This window comes from Ranitomeya imitator, chromosome 9 (genome assembly GCF_032444005.1).
Source record: "Ranitomeya imitator isolate aRanImi1 chromosome 9, aRanImi1.pri, whole genome shotgun sequence".
NCBI classification, from domain to species: domain Eukaryota; kingdom Metazoa; phylum Chordata; class Amphibia; order Anura; family Dendrobatidae; genus Ranitomeya; species Ranitomeya imitator.
Window position 1 is genome coordinate 31,357,086 of NC_091290.1, and position 22,231 is coordinate 31,379,316.

The following is a 22,231-nucleotide window of genomic DNA, read 5'->3' on the forward strand; positions in this document are numbered from 1 at the left end:
TCTGTATTGGAACAATGCACAAAAAACAAAGAAAGTTAACATGTGTATAACAAAACATATGTAATTGCAATAATTTTTCTGGGAGAAACAATTTCAAGGATTCCAACACTTTTGGTCATGACTGTATATCCAGAGTCATGCATGCACATATACAGTGCCTTGCGAAAGTATTCGGCTCCCTGGAACTTTTCAACCTTTTCCCACATATCATGCTTCAAACATAAAGATACCAAATATAAATTTTTGATGAATAATCAACAACAAGTGGAACACAATTATGAAGTTGAATGAAATTTATTGGTTATTTTAAATTGTTGTGGAAATTCAAAAACTGAAAAGTGGGGCGTGCAATATTATTCGGCCCATTTAATTTCAGTGCAGCAAACTCGTCCAAAAGTTCATTGTGGATCTCTGAATGATCCAATGTTGTCCTAAATGCCTAATGATCATAAATAAAATCCACCTGTGTGTAATCAAGTCTCCGTATAAATGCACCTGCTCTGTGATAGTCTCAGGGTTCTGTCTGAAGCACAGAGAGCATCATGAAGACCAAGAAACACAACAGGCAGGTCCGCGATACTGTTGTGGAGAAGTGTAAAGTTGGATTTGGATACAAAATGATTTCCAAAACTTTAAACATCCCAAGGAGCACTGTGCAAGCGATCATATTGAAATGGAAGGAGTATCATAGCACTGCAAATCTACCAAGACCCGGCCGTCCCTCTAAACTTTCATCTCAAACATGGAGAAGACTGATCAGAGATGCAGCCAAGAGGCCCATGATCACTCTGGATGAACTGCAGAGATCTACAGCTGAGGTGGGACAGTCTGTCCATAGGACAACCATCAGTCGGACACTGCACAAATCTGGCCTTTATGGGAGAGTGGCAAGAAGAAAGCCATTTCTCAAAGATATCCATAAAAACTGTTGTTTAAAGTTTGCAACAAGCCTCCTTGGAGACACCAAACATGTGGAAGAAGGTGCTCTGGTCAGATGAAACCAAAATCGAACTTTTTGGCAACAATGCAAACGATATGTTTGGCGTAAAGGCAACACAGCTGATCACCCTGAACACACCATCCCCACTGCCAAACATGGTGGTGGCAGCATCATGGTTTGGGCCTGCTTTTCTTCAGCAGGGACAAGGAAGATGGTTAAAATTTATGGGAAGATGGATGGAGCCAAATACAGGACCATATTTGAAGAAAACCTGTTGGAGTCTGCAAAAGACCCGAGACTGGGACGGAGATTTGTCTTCCAAGAAGACAATGATCCCAAACATAAAGCAAAATCTGCAATGGAATGGTTCACAAATAAACGTATCCAGGTGTTAGAATGGCCAAGTCAGAGTCCAGACCTCAATCCAATCGAGAATCTGTGGAAAGAGCTGAAAACTGCTGTTCACAAATGATCTCCATCAAACCTCACTGAGCTCCAGCTGTTTGCCAAGGAAGAATGGGCAAGAATTTCAGTCTCTCGATGTACAAAACTGATAGAGACATACCCCAAGCGACTTGCAGCAAAAGGTGGCGCAGCAAAGTATTAAGTTAAAGGGGCCGAATAATATTGCACGCCCCACTTTTCAGTAATTTGAATTTACACAAAAACTAAAAAAATAAGCATTAAATTTCGTTCAACTTAACAATTGTGTTCCACTTGTTGTTGAGTCTTCACAAAAAATTTACACTTGGTATCTTTATGTTTGAAGCATGATATGTGGGAAAAGGTTGAAAAATTCCAGGGAGCCGAATACTTTTGCAAGGCACTGTGTACTGAAAGGCAGCGGCATTTCCGCCAGTGAATTTAGTGAGACAGTGACCCTGCAACTTTAAGTAAAATGTCCTCTTTTGTCCAAATGCTGCACACAAGAAACTGGTCACCACAGTTGTTCAGTATGCCTCTAAGCACATTCTGGGAGATGCAGAACAGCCCTCGCATATGATTCCCCTCGCTGTCTCACAATATATACAGAGACAGTGGGTGCCAGATATATCCTGCATTTTCAGATTATAAGATGCTCCGGATTATAAGACACACCCAAAATTTTGAGGAGAAAGAGGAAAAATATATTTTTAATAAAATGGTGGTGCTTCTTATAATCCATGCGTCTTATTGCTTACCGGGGGTGGTGGGTACGGTGAAGCAGGGTCCCAGGGTCGCTGCTGGAGGAGGCAGGAGTGGAGTGATGCTTTGGGGTCATCTGAAGGCAATTGTCTATGCTGTGAAGATACGAGATGTGCAGCATCTGAAACAACGGACACTGGAAGCCTGTGTACGGTGTTCATTTTAGGACATGGTCACAAATCAAAGTCAGACATCAGAAATACTCTGTCTGATACCTCATTCTGATACTTGACTCTTATACCTGACTTTCACACATGGTCACAAATCAAAGTCAAACATCAGAAATAACATCAGAAATACTCTGTCTGATACCTCATTCTGATACTTGACTTTGATACCTGACTCTGATACTTGACTCTGATACTTGACTCTGATACTTGACTCTGATACTTGACTCTGATACTTGACTCTGATACTTGACTCTGATACTTGACTCTGATACTTGACTCTGATACTTGACTCTGATACTTGACTCTGATACTTGACTCTGATACTTGACTCTGATACTTGACTCTGATACTTGACTCTGATACTTGACTCTGATACTTGACTCTGATACTTGACTCTGATACTTGACTCTGATACTTGACTCTGATACTTGACTCTGATACTTGACTCTGATACTTGACTCTGATACTTGACTCTGATACTTGACTCTGATACTTGACTCTGATACTTGACTCTGATACTTGACTCCGATACTTGATTCTGATACAGGAAATTAGTAAAATTAGCTAAAATTAGTACCTGGGATCACTTGAGCTTGTGGTGCAATGGTAATGCCGACGGCTGTAGCCTCTAGACGCAGGATCCGTTTTTTTCGCCAGATCCGTTTTTTTTCTGCAGGATCCGTTTTTTTTTCCTCAGGATCCGTTTTTTTTTTTTGATCCGTTTTTGTCCGCCGGATCCGTTTTTGTCTACCAGCTCCGTTTTTTTTTCTGCCTGATCAGTTTTTTTTACGCCGGATCCTTTTTTTAATGCCGGATCCGTTTATTTTTTTACACCGGATCCGTTTTTTTTACACCGGATCCGTTTTTTTCACCAGATTCGTTTTTTTTCTGCCAGATCCGTTTTTTTGCCGGATCAGTTTTTTTTTTACGCCAGATCTGTTTTTTTATGCTGAATCCGTTTTTTTTTTTTGCTGGATCCGATTTTTTTTTTCTGCCGGATCGGTTTTTTTTTTTACGCCATATCCGTTTTTTTTACGCCGGATACGTTTTTTTTTTAACGCCATATCCGTTTTTTTTTTACGCCGGATCCGGTTTTTTACACCGGATCCAGGTTTTTTTTTGCCATATCTGTTTTGTTCGCCGGATCCGTTTTTTTTTACGCCGAATCTGTTTTTTTCGCCGGATCCATTTTTTTTCTTCATGGTCCGTTTTTTTACGCCTGATCCGTTTTATTTTTACGCCGCATCTGTTTTTTGCGCCGGATCCGTTTTTCTTCTGCCGGCGGAAAAAACGGATCAGGCGTAAAAAAAAAACGTTTTTTACGCCGGATCCGTTTTTTTTTTACGCCGGATCCGTTTTTTTCCGCCGGCAGAAGAAAAACGGATATGGCATAAAAAAAACGGATCCGGCGCAAAAATAAACTGATCAGGCGTAAAAAAACGGATCCAGAAGAAAAAAATGGATCAGGCAAAAAAACGGATTCGGCGTAAAAAAAATTGGATCAGGCGAAAAAAACGGATCCGGCGAAAAAAAAACGGTGTAAAAAAAACGGATCGGTGTAAAAAAAAAAAAATAACAGATCCGGCGTAAAAAATGGATATGGCGTAAAAAAACAGATCTGGCAGAAAAAAACGGATCCGGCGTAAAAAAACGGATCCGGTGGAAGAAAACGGATCCGGCGGAAGAAAAACGGATCCGGCGGAAAAAAAACGGATCAGGCAAAAAAAATGGATCCGGCAGAAAAAGAACAGATTCGGCGTAAAAAAACGGATCCGGCGGAAAAAAAAAAGGATCCGGCATAAAAACACCCGGATCCGGCGTAAAAAAACAGATCCGACGTAAAAAAAAATCGGATCCGGTGTAAAAAAACGGATCCGGCAGAAAAATAAAACCGATCCGGCGGAAAAAAAACGGATCTTGCGTCTAGACACTACAGCCGTCGGCCTTACCATTGCACCACAAGCTCAAGTGATCCCAGGTACTAATTTTAGCTAATTTTACTAATTTCAGGTATCAGTCAGGTATCAGAGTCAGGTATCAGAGTCAGGTATCAGAGTCAGGTATCAGAGTCAGGTATCAGAGTCAGGTATCAGAGTCAGGTATCAGAGTCAGGTATCAGAGTCAGGTATCAGAGTCAGGTATCAGAGTCAGGTATCAGAGTCAGGTATCAGAGTCAGGTATCAGACAGAGTATTTCTGATGTTTGACTTTGATTTGTGACCATGTCCTAAAATGAACACCGTACCTGTGCTAGCATTTCTGCTGCGGTGTTGCTATCAGTGCATCAAGAGTGGGAGAAGAGGGTTGCATTGACAATCCAACACAATGGGCAGCACTTTGAACACATTTTACAAGTGGTCATAAACTTGTAACTAACTCATGAAAGAATAAAGTTACTAATTCTCAATTAGTTTGTGTCACATGACCCTCTTCCCATTGGAAAAAATAAAGTTGGATCCAAAATGTCCGACTTCAAATAGGCCGCCATGGTCACCACCCATCTTGAAAAGTTTCCCCCCTCCCATATACTAATGTGACACAAACAGGAAGTTGATATCACCAACCATTCCCATTTTAAGCGTATCCATATAAATGGCCCAGCCTGTAGAATCAGTGCAAAATTTGGACTTGGGCCCCCACCTGCAAGTCAGGCAGATGTATGCGCTCTTGTAGCGTACTAGATCCTATAAAAAGCAAATTGTCTCTTCAGAGAGGAAGAGGACTAGAACTCTAGTGCCAACTTTAGAGTTGCTACTTCCTATAGGCAAGCTCGGCTGTTGGCCTCCATCTGGACTCTTTTGAGGAGGTATTGGAGGATAGGATTCAGAAGAAGTGTAGGGCTATAATGATCAATAATACACACCCACTATACGAGCAGTTCTTGAAGCAGAAGAGCACATTCAGCAGCCGTCTAATCCTACTAAGGTATAAGAAGGAGAAATTCGGGAAATTGTTTGTACCTACTGCTATGGGGATGTATAATAATTTCCTAAGGGTGGTAGACAACAATGACTGATTGCAGGTGTACTAATGTCAATTAACAGTGACTTATATACCTGAACTACCCACATTTATTTATTTAATGTTGGTATTCTTGTGCAAGATTTGTGTCCTAATATTTTATGTACTGCTGTTTGTATTGCTGCTGTAATACTGTAATTTCCCCCGGGATCAATAAAATGTATCGCATCGTATAAGAATGCAGCACCAAATCTACCATTAGTACATGAATACATCATCAGATCCACCATGAGTACATGAATGCAGCCCCAGAAACACGGTTAGTACATGATTTCAGTGCCAGAAACACAGCCAGTACATGAATTCATCAACAGAACCACCATCAGTACATGAATGCAGTGCCAGAACCATCATCAGTACATGAATGTCCTCTATAAAATACTTCTCACACACTGCCCTTCTCCAAAATCTATAGAAAGTCGATTTAATGACTTGTAGGATCGCTACTTTATACAGGTGGCATTAGAGTTCTAGACCTCTTCCTCTCTGAAGAGACAATTTGCATATTTCCCAGAGGAGCATTACGTCTTAAAAGTCTCCTCACCTTGGCATGTCAGACTTGATATGTCACTCTCCACAAAGAGAAATGTTACTAATTGGATCCAAATCCTATAAAAGACCTATGTATTCGCCCTCATATAATGTCCTCCATCCTGGTGCCTTACTGTAATAATGTCCCCATCCCGAACTCTGTCCAGTAATAACATTTCTTGTTCCATTCTAACACTTTTTTTTTTTTTTAAAGCGAAAAAAACCCCAAAACTATTTATTCTTGCCGTCTTCCGCTCCCACGACGCATGGTGTCCTCTTCTACCGCTGGCTGACTTTGGCTTTCCCGACACGGCACATGATGACACTGTCAGAGCCGCCCGTGATGGGCACACCGACACAAACTGCCTGCCTCTGGCCGTCAGTGTGTATTGCAGTGCAGTTAGACGTTGGTGTCAGCGGGGCCCCCTCCTGCACAGGTTCGGCCGCGGTCTCGCCCTCTCTCACCCTCATCCTAGTTCGGCCATTTTGTGGATATAAAAGCATTTCAACTACATTTAGGTCAGTACGGTAATCAACATGAAGACGACCATTAGAAAAATAGGTCTGCTAATGGCAACATTTGTACAAGAGCACATAAAACGGAATCCTGAGGAATGGCAGCGCCGTGTCATGCTTGTGCTCTCCCGATACATAACCCCGACCTTTATAGACCTAATTTAATTACTGTTAACCATTACAAGCCTGTGACCTGGTCGTAGAGATAAAAGCGCTCGGCCTTTCTGCTGTTAAATCCATAAAGCAAATAAGTCTTTACAGAACAATAATAAACTCGATGAAAATTGACCAATTTTGTGCTTATTCACACCGGAGACTATAGACAGAATTAAAGCAGAGAGAAATAATAGCGGACCGCGAAATGAAGCCTTGTCGCTGATCAAACAAAGCACATTAAAATCTAAAAAAAAAAAATATAATGAAAAATAAAAAGCTAAATAACATTGAAATTCTAAATTAATTTTTAGGATGGCTGAAAAAAATTATAGCGAGAAGGTACAATATAGATGGTAATTACTCTGAGATTTTACTTTTCATGTAAGACCTCCTCGGGCACCTCTTATTTCGTTAGTAAAATCGGGCTGGTGGACGTATCCTCTATTAGGCTGTGATATAGCGAGGCATTGTGAAGGAGCACGATGTAATAGTTGCCATTACTGAAGTTTTGTATCTGCAAAATAAGATCAATGTGGAATTTTCATCACGTCATGCTGCATTGTATATAGGGATGAGGCTGACGGATGACTTTCAGACATGCAACAGTTGCAGAAAAGTTTTCAGATTACCAAAAGCATCACCTGAAAAAGCAAAAACTTGAGGTCATGGGATGAACAGATTTTACGCCCTAGATTGGTAGTTATTATAGCAAGTAAAAACAAATTTATTCTCTGACCTTGATATAACCCTCCACTTAATTTCACGATTTATGGCCTGTTACACTTAAAGGGAAAAACACCAAACTAAATGTTACAAAGGGTATAATTATTGATAAACCACAAAAAAGAAAGAACCCTTAAAAGATACTTTTTATTAAATATACACTAAAATACTAATCAAAAAAATTCAAAAGAAAAAATATTATAAATTATCAACACCAGGGCTGGGTAAAGTTGTCCAAATGGGGTCAAAAATTGTACAAAATGAGGGTGAAAATTCCTAGGGTGACCCTGAGGCGCTCCTAATAGGTTCGCCTTTCCCGACAGTGGAGGTTGACACCCTAAAATCGATGTGGCGCCCCCATTCCTCGTTGGTTGTCCCTCCTAACCCTCAAAAATCCCTACCAACTACCCACGCCCAAACCCAACACCATTCACACACTGTGGCTCTATCTAACTAGAAAAAGCTGCAAAAGAATATAATAAAAATCAATACATATCATAGATATGATCACTGATCATTCATCATTATAGCCACTTCGGCGTGCTCCTATCTACAGTCCCCTGATGAGCCCACATGGGAGAGGGCGAAACGCGTAGGGATGGCACAAGAACATTGGGACAAGTGACCAGATATGATCAGGCAAATGACCAGAAAAGTTACCCATTATGGTGGTGTTTTAGGGTGTCAACCTCCACTGTCAGGAAGGGGCGAGCCTATTAGAAGCCCCTCAGGGTCACTCTAAGAATTTTCACCCTCATTTTGTACAATTTTTGACCCCATTTGGACAACTTTACCCAGCCCTGGTGTTGGTAATTTATAATATTTTTTTCCTTTTGAATTTTTTTGATTAGTATGTTAGTGTGTGTATATATATATATATATATATATATATATATATATATATAATTTGTCTAAGGGGTACTTCCGTCTGTCTGTCTCGGAAATCCCGCATCGCTGATTGGTCTCGCCAGCTGTCTGTCCTGGCTGCCGCGACCAATCAGCGACGGGCACAGTCAGGCTGAGAATTAGTAGTCCCTCCCTACTTCAGTCCAGTCAGTGCCCGGCGCCCGCTCCATACTCCCATCCAGTCACCGCTCACACAGGGTTAATGCTAGTGGTAAAGACCGCGTTATGCCGCGGGTTACGCAGTCCGTTACCGCCGCTATTAACCCTGTGTGACCAACTTTGTACTATTGATGCTGCCTATGCAGCATCAATAGTAAAAAGATCTAATGTTAAAAATAATAAAAAAAACAAAAAAACCTGCTATTCTCACCTTCCGTAGTCCGCCGATGCGCTCCCGCCTGCCGCCAGCTTCCTTTCCCAGAGATGCATTGCGAAATTACCCAGAAGACTTAGCGGTCTCGCGAGACTGCTAAGTCATCTGGATAATTTTGCAATGCATCCTGGGAATGGAAGATGGCGGCAGCCACGCGCACATCGGCACAGCTTCGCTGGATCCCGGCGGGTGAGTATATAACTATTTTTTATTTAAAATAGTTTTTTCTTTACCAGGGATATGGTGCCCACACTGCTAAATACAACGTGGGCTGTGTTATATACCGCGTGGCTGCTATATACTACGTGGCCACTTTTATATACTACGTGGCCAGTGTTACATACTATGTGGGCTGTGTTATGTGTTATATACTAAGTGGGCTGTGCTATATATTACGTGGTCAGTGTTATATTCTACGTGGCCAGTGTTATATTCTACGTGGCCAGTGTTAGATGGTATGTGGGCTGTGTTATATACTGTTTGGCCTGTATTATATACTGCGTGCCCTGTATTAACACATCAGGTATTCTACAATATGTGTGTATGTATGTATATAACAGCCACATAGTATATAGCACAGGCCACGTAGTATTTTTCTGCTACATACTACATGGCTCCTATATACTATGTGGCCTGTGCTATATACTATGTGGCTGCTATATACATACATATTCTAGAACAGGGGTGTCAAACTGCAATCCTCGAGGGCTACAAACAGGTCATGTTTTCAGGATTTCCTTAGCATTGCACAAGGTGCTGGAATCATTCTCTGCAGGTGATTAAATTATCACCTGTGCAATGCAAGGAAATCCTGAAAACATGACCTGTTTGCAGCCCTTGAGGAATGCAGTTTGACACCCCTGTTCTAGAATACCCGATGCGTTAGAATCGGGCCACCATCTAGTATTTAATAAAAAAGTATCTTTTAAGGGTTCTTTCTTTTTGTGGTCTATCTACACTTAAAGGGAATCTAACAGCAGCATGATGTAGGGGCAGAGACCCTGATTCCAGCGATGTATCACTTAGTTTACTGGGTGCAGCCGTCAACATCACAGCTTTTTGTTTACATTGTATAGTGAAAGAGAGCCACTAATTAGTGCTGGGATGTGGTTGGACGAGTATGGTCCTGCATTGATAAACTCCTGCTGATGATACACTGATTGTATTGAAACAGAAAAACACCCCTGAAACCTACCTGAAGAAGCTTCAGAGTATGCAGCAGGGTCCTGCAGACAGCTGGGCTGATCATTTGCTTTCCCTACTGAGAGCAGTCAAACAATGGACCAGGAACCAGAGCCTGCTTGATGACCTAATAGCTCAGGGTGGTCTTGCTGGGCAGGTACCCAAAGATTCCCAGAGCCTTTCTCCTGAGGCGACTGGGTGGAGTCTGCGGTTGGAGCTGAAGCATTTGTTGCTGGTGCTCCCGCTGACGTTCTGCAGCTTCCTTGCAGCATTCAGTCACTGCTACCTTGCGAAGTTCAGCTGCTGCCAAGAGGGACTTTTCTCCTTTCTTGAGTCTGGCCAGGGCAGCTTGCAGGAGTGCATCCGAGCCGAGTGTATCTGAGCCTGCCTGGCTGAGGGGAAGGGCAGATGGTTAGCGGCCCCCTGCGGGGCTGACCACCGGCGACTGGCTCCTTGGGGAGCCTGAGCTCGATTCCACCCTCTGCTTGAGCAACAAAGTCTTCCATTTCCTCCCCGCCATCTGTAGCATTGGCCATCTCCCTGGCTTTGCCCCCTGGTGCCACTGGACATCTTTGCAATCTTTGGTCACTGACACAGAGCTGCAACCTGATGCACCGACTGTCTAGTGCTGAGGTGATCATAAGACCCCAGCGGTAAAAGCTACTGCTAGCAGCCTTTAGAGTCTGGGAGTATTATCTCAATGCCACCACCTGTGATGAACCTGCACTTCTCCATCCCACCCGACCCGATCCTTCTAACCGAATATAGTGACGTCTCCCAACTTTCACCAGCGTGACATTCCCTGGGGACACGTAAGGTCAGCTTGAGCACGGTGGCTCAGTGGTTAGCACTGCAGCCTTGCATCGCTGGGGTCCTGTGTTCAAATCCCACCAAGGACAACATCTGCAAGGAGTTTGTATGTTCTCCCTATGTTTGCGTGGGTTTCCTCCGGGTTCTCCGGTTTCCTCCCACATTCCAAAGACATACTGATAGGGAATGTAGATTGTGAGCCCCAATGGGGACAGTGATGATAATGCTTGTAAAGCGCTACGGAATTAATGGCGCTATTTAAGTGAGAAAAATAAACAAATAACTATCACCCATATAATAACGTGGAATAGAAAGCAAACTTCAAAATATAGCCTGCTGATGTTTACCCATAATGGACCCAGACCACACACGTCCTCCTTGCAGCCCCTGACGCACGTTAGATGCTTTCTCAATGGGGTGTGATGAATTGTACTACTGTACCCAATTTATTATATATTTTAGGAGTTTGAGTCGGTCCATTTTATACCGAGTCCACAACCCTGGTGATACCGCCATACTGATAATTAAAGACAATCCTGTACTAAGACTCATATCACCACCATACAGTGACCACATAATGGTAATATCAGTTATAAATCAGTTCTCTGCAGACCATACGTGTGTACTGTACATGTTCTCACCGGTGACGTTCTCGATGGTGACAGTCATTAATTTTCCCTTTTTACTGTCATCTGCTGGTGTAGGTCCACTGTGTTTTATCAAGACCAAAGTCAGCGCAGCCGTCTACCAGGAAATTTTAGAGCCTTTCAAGCTTTTTGGAGATGGAAATGTCATTCTCCAGCAGGACTTGGCCCCTGTCCACGCTGCCAAAAGTACCAATATCTGGTTTAAAAACAGCAGTATCACTGTGCTTGATTGGCAGCAAACTCGCCTGACCTTAACCCCAAAGAGAATCTATGTGTATTGTCAAGAGGAAGATGAGACACCAGACCCAACAATGCAGATGAGCTGAAGGCTGCTATCAAAGCAACCTGGGCTTCCATAACCCCTCAGCAGTGCCACAGACTGATCGCCTCCATGCCATGCTGCATTGATGCAGTAATTAATGCGAAAGGAGCCCCGACCAAGTATTGACTGCATTTACTGAATACACATTTCAGTAGGCCAACCTTTCAGATTTTAAAATCATTTTTCAAGCTGGTGTTATAAAGTATCCTAATTTACTGAGATAAAGACTTTTGGGTTTTCATTGGCTGTAAGCCATAATCATCAACATTAACAGAAATAAACACACAAAATAGATCACTCTGTTTGCAATGACTCTAGCTAATATATGAATTTCACTTTTTGAATTGAAGAACTGAAATAAATTAACTTTTTGATGATATTCTAATTTTGTGAGATGCACCTGTGTGTGTGTGTGTGTGTATATATATATATATATATATATATATTTTTTTTTTTTTTTTTATCTTAAACAGTTATTTTGCCCCTTGGTGTTTTCGCCCACTATGATACCCCTTCCATGGCCCCCATGGAGTATGATGACCAAAAAAAATACCCCAACACAGAATTATGTACCCGCATTCCTCCACCTACACCGCATTATGGCCTCACAAACTCCACACAGTGTTATGGTCATATCTGCTATCCACCAGTATGATGTACCCCCCACACAGTATGATGTACCCCCCACATAGTATGATGATCCGCCCAGACAGTATAATGGTGACTACTGCTCCCTCACACAGTATAATGGTCACTACTGCTCGCCCACGCAGTATAATGGTTCCACCATAGTTCTCCACAAGGTATGATTGTCCCCCACACCCCCTATATAGTATGATGGCTCCTCAGACAGTAAGATGTTCCTCCACAGACCCAACACGGTATGATGACCTCCCCAGGTACCCATATAGTATAATGGTCACCCCATACAGTTTGATGATCCCTCACAGCCCATATATAATATGACGTACCCCCACAGCCCCAATACAGTATTATGGCCCTCCACAGGTCACCATATAGTATGATGTTCCCTCACAGCCTGAATAAATATGTATTACTAGATTGTGGCCCGATTCTAACGCATCGGGTATTCTAGAATATGCATGTCCCAGTAGTATATGGACAATGATGATTCCAGAATTCGTGGCAGATTGTGCCCGTCGCTGATTGGTCGAGGCGACCTTTATGACATCATTGTCGCCATGGCAACCATTATGACATCATCGTCGCTGTGCCCGTTGCTGATTGGTCGAGACCTGGCGGCCTCGACCAATCAGAGACGCGGGATTTCCAGGACAGACAGACAGACAAACAGACAGACGGAAAAACCCTTAGACAATTATATATATAGATAATTACATAATATATATTTTTAAGCCCTTCCTGACCCTTTTTAATTGAGCAAATTGGAGGCCGAACGCTATTTTACCAGATTCACTCAACGAAAATCTCAAAAAGTTTAGGTTTGGGCAAATCTGTTTTATACATATAACTGTATTGTCTTTTAGCCACGATCTGCACTATGTCTTCATTCCGTCTAATGAAGCGGTTCACGTTGCCTTTCATTTGTGCTGAAATTGTCGATAATTGAGCTTAATAAAATGTCTTTTGGCGTAGTTAGTTCTCTTCTTCTTGAGTGCGCGCTGAAGACATAATTCTCTTTTTTATCATGGTGATACTTTATCATACAAATTACAGGCTCTCGGAGACAATACATTTTCATTAAGTAATTATGCAAAAAAAAAAAAAAAGGTTCAGTCCTAGGGCAAATATTCTATTTGTAGTCTATAAACCCCGGCAATGCCTCTATATCCATCTTTATTCCCATTGCATTAATGCTGCTTTATTTTATTCTTATTTAATTCTAAATCATTTCTCATGAGGAAAATGTTAAGAGCCGCCAGCTTCGGGTAATATCTCACCGATTTATAAACATTTGGCTTGTTTTCATCTCTGCCTGTGAACAGTTTAATTTGCAAATGGGCTTCCAATTAAGTTTAACTGAAAAAATACATATTTTTTAATTTTAAGGAAAATCAATTATTAAAAAATGACACTTTATTTTAATTCCTGTGCAATACCAGATTCCTCCATCTCCAGTTGAGCCCATTCCATGCACATTGGTTCTGTCTGTTTTGTACGGCTTTGAAAAAACTGACCGTCACATCCAAACGTAGACTTTTGTGTGAGTGTTTTGTACGGCTGTCACAGACCGCTCCTTCTGTCGATTCAGTAGCTTCCACAGATGTCTCGTCGACAGAGTAGTAGCTTCTCTTCTGTTCTGCTCTGTTAACCGGATGTGACTGCTAAAGTCATGCTGATTGACCGCTGTCCCTCCACTGCCTAACCATGGGGAGCCAGCTGTCAATCAGCATGTCAGCAGTCATGCCGTATCGACAGAGCAGCCTAGAAGAAGTGCTGATCTGTTGATGTGGAGCAGCTGAATCGCCAGCATGAGCGGTCAATGACCACAATGAGCCAAGATTAGGTACAACAGGTAGTTGCCTCTGTTATCATCTACCTACAGTACCTGCCTGTTAGTTTTTAGGTCCATAGTTAAAAAAAAAAGTTCAGGCTAACCCTTTTAAAACTATCTTGTCCTGCAAAAAATCAAGCCCTCCCATGGGTAGGTCAATGCAAAGATAGCAACGTATAGCTGTTGGAAGTGAACTAAAAGCAAAAAAATGCAAAATGTCCGTGGTGGGGAAACAAATCTTTGGAATGTTCCAGTTTCTAAATAACCAATGAGCCTTTCTTAAAAATATTTGACACTTTTCACTTTTTTTCAATGCAAGACAAACGCAGCAAAAATCCCTCCATGTGTTGCGGCTGTGGGACATTCGGGAGATATACAGGCGTGGGGACTCGAACATATTTTTCGAGCACGCTGAGCATGGAGGATAACACCTTATATAACATCTGAGCACTTTTGCTCATCACTATCTATTTCAGGTCACTGTTTGGCGCCAATGGCACCCAGCCAATACTTTCAATGATTTTGGGATTTACATGAAGCACCCATTGTTTACACCCACGGGTTCCATTTCTAATTGTTCATTTCTATTTTTCCCAGCAGAAAGATAATTTTTCTGAATTTATTATTATTTTTTTTTTATACCTCTGGCATGTGAATAATAAAACATCTTGGTAAAAATGACTAAGAGGAGTTGTGTACAAAAAATATTAATTATCATAAGGATTAAAAGTGTTTCAATCCTTTTTTTCTAGTTTCGGATTAGTTTTCAGTTTCAATGAAGACCGTCGTATTAATTTTTTTATGACAGATGGTGGTGGATTATTGGTTTCTTGGATCACAATATAATAATGTGCTGCATTAAATAGAAGAAGACAAAAACTTGCATGTATTAAAATACATTACATATAATGATTAACATTCAACCCTGACTGCTGGTGGGGGAAAAAAAAAACCCACGCCAACAACGCAAGCGCTGACATACAAAGATGCTAGATAAAGGGTAAGATTTCAAAGACGCAACCAGAAACGAGTCGTTCTGTTGATGAACACAGATTGCAAATCTAATCCATTTACCATAAAATTAATTCTATACAATATATTCTCATATCATTTTAGGGGTCTTTAAAAATATCCGCATGTGATCCAAATAGTTGTCTGGCCTTATTCTTTGCGTAGGAATCCCTGGCCAAGATGTTAATGGGGTCCTCCAGGTTTTACGGGTCACATAAACGATTGGATGTGGAGCGCCCCCAGATGCAGGGCCGCGGGGTACTCGGTACCGGTCCTCTCTGTCTTGGTCCTGGGGTTGCCACAGTGGCTGGACCTGGTCCGTGACCCTGCTAAGGGGCGTCCAATGAAAGGTGATACGAGTCTGTCAAGGTTTTGTGATGCCACCTGTGGTATTCGGTCAGAGTGACCGACGCTGCTTGGGGTCCACTGGGGTGATGTTATGGCAGCTAGATGGAATACCTTCCCACAGGTGAAGTGTGTCCCCAGGGCTTCCCGGTAGTGAAGGTGGCGATGATGTGAGGTGCAGTTAATAATGAGGACACAGGGTTGCAGTCTCCTTACCTTTTTACTGAAGACTTCGGGATCCGCAATCCAGAGCACTGCTAACAGGGCTGGCTGAAACCGGCCGGTCCGAAGGCACATCCAGAGTTCCCTTTGCAGGTGGAAATCAGTGCCTACCAACTAGCGCCTGTGTGTTGTAGTCCTTCCCTGCTGAGCATTTGGGATAGTCCTCACAACTTTCGTATTCGTTCTTTCTCTCTCCATCCACCAAGTATATCTGGCTAGGATGCACCCGTTTGACGGGAAGGCTCGGGGCTATTCTGGGACCCTAGAGACGCCCCTCTCCACGTTTGCCCCCTATGACTGCTTAGGTGATGTAAGGTAGACAGCCAACCTATAATCAACTGCCGCTGTCTGAAGTAATGCTTGGAGTAAGTTACTTCCTCGGCGTTCCGGCCACCGGCTATGCGCCTCAGTAGGATGTTGCCGATCTCGGGGCACGACTCCTACTGGTTCTCCTTTGCTGTGATTTCGTTTCTCACTTCTCCACAATATCCTTCGCTTAGTGTCCTTCCTTAGGATGCCGCCGCAAGGTAGTGCAGGTGCGGCTCCGTCACGTTCTGTCCTTCTGCTAGGTACCTGCCAGGAACCCACCCCTAACTGGTCCTCCCTGGAGCTCTCCCAGGCAGCGTTCTTTCTAACTTCCTATCCAACCCCCAGTTTTACCTTAGTGTGAGGAATGGCCTAATACATAGTGCCTTTTGCTCCCCCTGGTGGCCGGAGTGTGAAGTGTAATATGTGACTGTGATACCTGGTCAGGTGAACTCCTTTAGTGCAATCAGACATAACATCACTCCCCTTAGTGGCAGAGCGACATTACTGCAATGACCAGGACTCTGGGGCGCTGCACTTGCACCTTTCATCCATCGTACAGATTTGAGAATAAGCTCCATGGCCAGTACAGAGGATGCGTTTCCAACATGGATTTCTAGAAATCGCGAGAAATTTTTCCTACATCAAAGGCCGGAGTAAGGGGTAAATGATTAACCAGGGTCACTCAACTTCAGGCCCATGGAGACGTTGGGTCGATTTTCTCGTACAAGAAAATCACCGAGTGTCAAGCCTCATTCAGATGGCTGATTTTCACGTACAAGTGCTAGTTGTGCTTTTTACGGACCGCACTCGTACCGCGGATGGTCCAATTTCTATTTTTTTTTACGGCGGACCGCATGGTCTGTGGAAAATATCGGAGGACTATTAGATTTTGATCCAAGTAAGTCAATGGGACCGTGTAAAAAATTGGACTTGATTTTCAAGGACTGTCCGAAATGAGAAGGTGGGATTTTTTTTTTTCTTTTTACATTTCTTGACGTACGAGAAAATCAGATGACACTTGTACCACACTCTGATCTGAATGTGGACTCATTGATCATCAGACTTTGGTCAACTTTTAGAGTTTGGTCTGGGTTTCATCAGTTTTTCACAGACAAGAAATGAACAAAAACGTTTCTCGTTTTCCTATCTAGCAGTCCATGAACTGCTCCGATGGCATCTGGACGCTGTCTGATTTTTATTAAAAAAAAATTTTTTTCGACTGACCCATAGACTTGCGGATTTTCATCTTAGGCATGGATATGTCTCCGCAATAATTAATTCCATGATAAATCATAGACGCGTGAGCAGTCCAATTCACTGTTATAGGTATGTGCTGTCCGTGAAAAACACGGAGAGCACTCGTATGAGCAAAACTGACATGTGAATAAAGAGTAGCACAAGGCCCTCCGACACAAACTGGGGCACGTTTCTCCAGTATAAATGCATTATAAAAAGTCACAAAGTGCTTTCGAAATATGCGTTCATGTGTACAGAACTACAACATGTCTGACAAAGTGAGGGGGTAAAAGCACTTAAGGTACCTTCACACATAACGATATTGTTAACGATATCGTTGCATTTTGTGACGTAGCAACGATATCGTTAATGAAATCGTTATGTGTGACAGCGACCAACGATCAGGCCCCTGCTGGGAGATCGTTGGTCGCTGAACAAAGTCCAGAACTTTATTTCGTCGCTGGATCTCCCGCGGACATCGCTGGATCGGCGTGTGTGACACCGATCCAGCGATGTCTTCACTGGTAACCAGGGTAAAACATCGGGTAACTAAGCGCAGGGCCGCGCTTAGTAACCCGATGTTTACCCTGGTTACCATCCTAAAAGTAAAAAAACAAACACTACATACTTACCTACCGCTGTCTGTCCCCGGCGCTGTGCTCTGCTCTCCTCCTGCACTGGCTGTGAGCGTCGGTCAGCCGGAAAGCAGAACGGTGACGTCACCGCTCTGCTTTCCGGCCGCTGTGCTCACACAGACAGTACAGGAGGAGTGCAGAGAAGCAGAGCGCCGGGGACAGACAGCGGTAGGTAAGTATGTACTGTTTGTTTTTTTTACTTTTAGGATGGTAACCAGGCTAAACATCGGGTTACTAAGCGCGGCCCTGCGCTTAGTTACCCGATGTTTACCCTGGTTACCGGCATCGTTGGTCGCTGGAGAGCGGTCTGTGTGACAGCTCTCCAGCGACCAAACAGCGACGCTGCAGCGATCCGGATCGTTGTCGGTATCGCTGCAGCGTTGCTTAATGTGAAGGGGCCTTTAGAATGGTTGCACAACTCAACATAACAAGAGATAACTGGTGGATAATAAGCCCAGGAATGGCAGATTTATGTAGAGTTGAGATTTTGCATGCTGACACTGTCACTTGTGTGAGATCTTGGCAAGAGGTGGCAGAGGACAGAGGCTGAACTGCTAATTGAATTCCCGGGCAGGGAATTAGGATTGAGGGCCAGGGAGCTGGAAGTGCCTTGACGCATCCCAAAGCTTTTGCGGCTAAGTAGCATGTCATTTCAATGGTGGATTTCTCCCGATTCCCCAGTTACAGAGGTAATCTCTTTTTCAGTGAGAGATATCACATTTCTGTTGGAGGAGCACGGCACTTGTAAATTGCACCTAATTCATTAATGAATTGCTCCAGTGGCCTCGTTCTTTAAAACTGGGACTTACAAAGCTGGTGTTAATGAATTGTCGCCACATTCCTCATCGAAAACTTGTCAACTAGGTGGAGTTCAGAGGTGCATTGCGCCCAAGAAAAGGGTCCTTTTGATATACATTAGACAGTATATCGCCATTTACCCCTTTTTTTTTTTTTTCTTTTGGACAGTTTGGATAAATGATGAAGGATTAACCCCATAAAACCACTGTTGTAGTAATAATAATAATAATAATAATAATAATAATAATAATCTTTATATAGCGCCAACATATTCCGCAGCGCTTTACAGTTTAACAGTTTCAAACACAACAGTCATAGGTAACAATGTTAACAATACAGTAATAAAGCAAAATAAGACAAAATAAGACGACCCTGCTCTTGAGAGATTACAATCTACAATGAGGTGGGGAGATACAAAGTACAGGTGTGTATTTACAATTATGTATTTACAATGATGGTCCAGCCATATTCAGGGAGTGGGGGGTAGATGGAGATACTGAATGGGCTACACACACACACACAAACATAAAATGAGGTTGATTAGGAAATGTGATAGGCCGCTCTGAACAAATGAGTTTTGAGCAAGCGCCTAAAACTATACAAGTTGTGGATGGTCCTAATATCTTGGGGTAGAGCATTCCAGAGGATTGGCGCAGCACGGGAGAAGTCTTGGAGTCGGGAGTGGGAGGTACGGATTAGTGCAAAGGTTAGTCGAAAGCCATTTGCAGAGCGCAGTGGTCGGCTAGGCCGATAGACAGAAATGAGGGAGGAGATGTAAGAGGGTGCCGCACTGTGGAGAGCTTTGTGGGTGAGAACAAGTACTTTGAATTGTATCCTGTAATGAATGGGCAGCCAGTGTAACGACTGGCGAAGAGCGGACACGTCCGAGTAACGATTAGCCAGATGGACGACCCTGGCTGCTGCGTTAAGGATAGACTGGAGAGGGGAAAATCGCGTGAGGGGGAGACCAATTAATAGAGCTTTACAGTAGTCCAGACGGGAGTGGATTAGGGCGACAGTGAGAGTTTTTGTTGTCTCCATGGTGAGAAAAGGGCGGATTCTAGAGATGTTCTTTAGGTGTAAGCGGCACGAGCGGACAAGAGATTGTATGTGGGAGGTGAAGGAGAGATCAGAGTTAAACATAACACCCAGACAGCGTGCCTGCTGCTGGGGTGTTATTATGGTGCCACCCACAGTGAGGGAAATGTCAGATTTAGGGAGGTTAGTAGAAGGTGGGAGCAGAAGAAGTTCAGTTTTGGAGAGGTTGAGTTTCAGATAGAGAGCAGACATGATGTTGGAGACTGCAGACAGACAGTCAGTGGTGTTCTGTAGTACAGAGGGGGTAAGGTCAGGGGATGACATGTATAGTTGTGTGTCATCAGCAAAAACATGGTACTGAAAGCCAAATCTGCTGATGGTCTGTCCAATTGGGGCCGTGTAGAGGGAGAAGAGAAGAGGGCCAAGGACTGAGCACTGAGGTACCCCAACAGTGAGAGGAAGAGGAGATGAAGTGGAGCCAGAGAACAGAACACTGAAGGAGCGGTCAGAAAGATAGGAGGAGAACCAGGAGAGAGCAGTGTCCTTAATGCCTAGAGACTGGAGCCTAGAGAGTAGGAGAGGGTGGTCAACCGTGTCGAAAGCTGCAGAAAGATTGAGAAGAATGAGCAGAGAGTGGTCACCATTATGTTTTGCTGTCAGAAGGTCATTGGTCACCTTGATGAGTGCAGTTTCTGTCGAATGTAGGGGGCGGAAACCGGACTGTGAAGGGTCTAGGAGGGAATGAGTGGAGAGGTACCGGGTAAGGCGGGAGTAGACTAGGCGCTCCAGGAGTTTTGAGATGAGGGGAGATTGGAGACCGGTCTGTAGCTGTTTGTGCAGGATGGGTCAAGGGTGGGTTTTTTTAGTAATGGAGTAATGATACAGTGTTTGAAGGAGGAGGGAAAAATGCCAGAGGAAAGGGAGAGATTAAAAATTGTAGTTAGGTGAGTTGTGACGACTGGAGAGAGAGACTGGAGGAGGTATGAGGGAATGGGGTCGGTGGTGCATGCAGTCGGACGAGAAGAGGAGAGGAGCTTGGAGACTTCTTCTGTGATGGGATCGAATGTGGAGAGTGAGCCAGGGGAGATGCAGGGAGGAATGGGAGTCATTGCACTTGGTGTCTGGGAGCGGATTTCCTGACGGATATTGTCTATTTTCTCTATAAAGTGGGAGGCCAGGTCATCAGCACAAATGTCTGTGATAGGGTCTTGTGCTTTTGGCCTGAGGAGGGAGTGAAAGGTGTTTAAAAAGTTTCTTGGGGTTGTTGGATAGTGAGGAGATCAGGGTGGTGTAGTAGGACTGTTTGGCGAGGTGAAGGGCAGAGTTATAGGTCCTTAACATAAATTTGAAGTGTATGAAGTCTTCTGGTGTGCGAGTTTTCCTCCATAAGCGTTCAGCACTCCTAGAGCATCGCTGGAGAAATCGGGTTTGCGATGTGAGCCAGGGCTGTTTCACTCTGTGTTTGGAGGTTCTGAGGGTGAGGGGAGCTACTTGGTCTAGGGCAGGGGTGTCAAACTGCATTCCTCAAGGGCTGCAAACAGGTCATGTTTTCAGGATTTCCTTGTACTGCACAGGTGATAATTTAATGACCTACACACATAATGATTGCAGCACCTTGTGCAATGCTAAGGAAATCTTGAAAACACGCATTGTTTGCGGCCCTCGAGGAATGCAGTTTGACACCGCTGGTCTAGGGTGCTTCTAAGAGTGTCATTGTAGTGATGTACAGCCATATCAGGACAGGAAAAAGAAGAGATTGGGGACAGTGATGAGTGTAAGGAGTCTGAAAGTGTATGAGGGTTAATGGCTTGTAGATTTCTGAATGTGTGGTAGGTAGGAGAGTGCTGGGGTGGGCAAGGAATTGTGAGTGTGAAGGAGAGAATGTTGTGGTCAGAGAGGGGAAGTGGTGAGTTATCTAGGTAAGAGATTGAACAGAGCCGGACAAAGACCAGGTCCAGGGTGTTACCGTCTTTGTGTGTTTCAGAGGTTGAGAGCTGTGAGAGGCCTAGGGAAGTGGTTAGTGATAGAAGCTGGGATGCAGATGTGGAAGTGGGGCTGTTAATGGGGATGTTGAAGTCTCCCAGGATAAGGGTTGGTAGTTCTGAGGACATGAAGTGCGGCAGCCAGGCTGAGAAGTGGTCCAGGAAGTGGGTGGGTGAGTCTGGGGGCCGGTATATGACCGCTACTCTGAGGGAGAGGGGACGGAAGAGCCTGATAGTGTGGACCTCAAAAGAAGGGAATGAAAGTGAAGGAACTGGGGGTATAACCTGGAACATGCATTGGGGGGACAAGAGTATGCCGACTCCACCACCAGGTCTGTTTGTGGGTCTTGGGGAATGGGAGAATTGTAAGCCACCATGGGAAATGGCAGCAGGGGAGACAGTGTCAGAGTCCTGGATCCAGGTTTCAGTGAGGGCCAGCAGATTCAGAGAGTTGTTCACAAAGTACTTATTCCCCAGCCATTTGATTGCCAGGATAGAATAATAGACGGCAGGATTAGTTCCTCTAGACTCCAAATAGCCAATGCTCTATTGTCAGAATAGATTACAGTCTTCCAAGCATATCCCAGCATACCCTCATCTCAAATAGTTAAAGTAATGTTGTCCTCGGCACAGATTGCTCCTTCTAATAGGGGTAATTGCAAACAGCAAACATTCCGCCTGATTACTCACAAGCATAT